Raw genomic sequence first — 2,936 nt, 5'->3', positions numbered from 1 at the left:
GCGGAAGAAGCAAATTGTACTTCTGTAGACCTGCGCAATGCACAAAGACTTGGAATGATTGCAGTTCTGAAAGCATTTGCGACGTATATCTACTGTGACATTTAATGCATACAGCACATGCACAGATATAGACAGGACGAGACATAGACACTAGGGTGGAGTGAAAAATGAAAATTTTTGAATTTCAAAAAAGGGTCTTGATATGTGGTGCCAAATAGTAAACAAATAAATTCTATCATAATTTTGGGTTCGTACACCCTCTAGTGGTCGTGCAATTTCACCGAACGAGTCAAAAATAGCTAATTTCGCGATATCTTGATCATCACTTGCACTAGAAAGTCAGTTTTGGGCTTAAAAGACGCAACATATTTCTATCTCACTTCCATAGAACTTACTCCTAAAAATGAACAGAAAAAAAGTTACAAGCAAATTTCTGATTTTACAGGTAAAATTAAGCACTGAAGCAGTGGGTAGGATGTCAAAAGCGTGTAGTGATTGATCTTATGACTGAGCAACATACCCTATCAATTAGAACCACTTTTCAAAACTTGCTCAAACAATTGAAACCCCCTCCAAGCATAAATAGGGCTCGGGCATGCTAAAACTGTATGTAAAACAGCTTCCGTTGGTAGTGCAGCGTCATGATATCGGCAAGTTTCCAACAACGGCCCTCATGAGATTTCTTACCAAAATGCTGTCGTAGGGTTTGTATCATATTTGTCACAAAGCTCCTGAATGAAAGCACAAAAATTGAAAGTACACATTCAAAACACAAACATCAATTCTATACTGGAAACAGAAAATTTTTGTAGCGGTATCATATGAGTATCAGTGTGCACAAACATTAAAATTATGTTTAGTATTGAAAGATTTCATCTGCTTTCAAGACTTCAGTTTTTGTCTGATGAGGCTATCTCTACGTTTAGATCCTGAAACATGGGTAGATGCTTCAGTAACCACGTTTTAATGTCTTTCCACTGCCTGGTTGTGGCAAGGATGACTGAGCCTTAATGGTGATGATCTTAGGTTTTCCACCTCGGCATCTGACAAGGTCTTGATTGCAGGCGGCTGTTCAATATCTTTGGGGTTTAAGTTGAAAATTTGGTGGAAAGATTAAGCCTTGATGTTGATAAATGGAATTTGGAAGAAACTGATGCTCAATGTCGCTGTTTTTAGGTTTGGTGTCATTTATATCTTCCTTCGAATTCATAATTGGAATTTGGTATGGTGTGGTTGTTCTGCGCATAGCTGTAATTTTGTTAACTGTAAATCTTCAGACGTTTCCCTCCTCGTCACCAAAGCATTCCCAGCAAAATATTTTCTGGGTGTTCAAAATGAGCATTTCTTCGTAGCAAAGATAGAGCAAGGGAGTGAATTCAGGTATCAGTCAGCTTTGTGACGCGTGAAACTATATTGTGGAAAGTGGAAATTTTTAGCACCATCTACAATGGAATTGTGCATTTTTATTTCAAACCATGACGGAAAATAGACCTCCATGCAGAATTGAGCAAGACAATTCAGATTTTTAGATGGACGACTCTGTCCCACATAGTACTTTGAAATTTGAGATGCGAGAGTCAACCATACTGAATGAACGACGGGCCCAGCCTCTAAATATTGCAGATCTGGTTCCAATTGACGACTTTGAAGGTGAATATATAAATGAAACCAAATCCTAAAGCAGCAACACTGACACCAGCATCAGATTCTTCCAAATTCCAGTTATCAACATCAAGGCTTAATCTTTCCACCAAATTGTCAACTTAAACCTCAAAAATATTGAACAACCGCCTGCATCGCAATCAAGACCTTGTCCGATCATGAGCTGGGAAACCTATGATCATCACCATTAAGGCTCAGTTATCCTTGCCAAAACCAGGCAGTGGAAAGACATGTGACAGTGGAGAGATAAGCATCTGCTCAATGTTTCAGGATTTAAACGTAGAGCTGGCCTCATCAGACAAAAACTGAAGTCTTGAAAGCAGATGAAATCTTTCAATACTAAACATGACTTTATTGTGTTGTGCACACTGATACATATGTGATACTGCTACAAAAATTTTATGTTTCCAGTATCGAATTGATGTGTGTGTTTTGAATGTGTATTTTCAATTTTTGCGCTTTCATTCAGGAGCTTTGTGACAAATATAATACAAACCCTACGACAGCATTTTGGTAAGAAATCTCATGAGGGCCGTTGTTATAAACTTACCGATATCGTGATGCCGCACTACCAATAGACGCTGTTTTAAATACAGTTTCAGCAGTCTCTAATCGATGCCCGTGCCCTATTTATGCTTGGAGGGGGTTTCATTTGTTTGAGAAAGTTTTGAAAAGTAGTTCTTATTGATGGGTATGTTGCTCAGTCATAGGATCAATCACTACACGCTTTTGACATCCTACCCACTGCTTCAGTGCTTAATTTTACCTGTAAAATCAGAAATTTGCTCATAACTTTTTTTCTGTTCATTTTTAAGAGTAAGTTCTGTGGAAGTGAGATAGAAACATGTTGCTTCTGCATCTTTTAAGCCCAAAACTGACTTTCTAGTGTAAGTGATGATCAAGATATGGCGAAATTAGCTTTTTTTTGCTCGTTCGGTGAAATTGCACGACCACTAGAGGGTGTACGAACCCAAAATTATGATAGAATTTATTTGTTTACTATTTGGCACCACATATCAAGACCCCTTTTTGAAATTCGAAAATTTTCATTTTTCACTCCACCCTAATAGACACCACAGATATAGACAGGACGAGACAATCTCAATTTCATAATCTCGAAACTGACCTTCGCGTTCCCGACTTCGTACCGGATATCCTCGGACTTCCAACTTCGAAAATTTTGGAAACTAACATCAGATTCATATAGTACGGTTACCATACGTCCTCATTTAATAGGACTTGTCATATTTTTTGAGATTTTGTCATCTTTTTTG

This window comes from Botryllus schlosseri, chromosome 14, assembly GCF_051294905.1.
Source record: "Botryllus schlosseri isolate E-star chromosome 14, Bs_hap1, whole genome shotgun sequence".
NCBI classification, from domain to species: domain Eukaryota; kingdom Metazoa; phylum Chordata; class Ascidiacea; order Stolidobranchia; family Styelidae; genus Botryllus; species Botryllus schlosseri.
The sequence above is the reverse complement of the archived record's forward strand: the minus strand, read 5'-3'. Positions refer to the sequence as shown.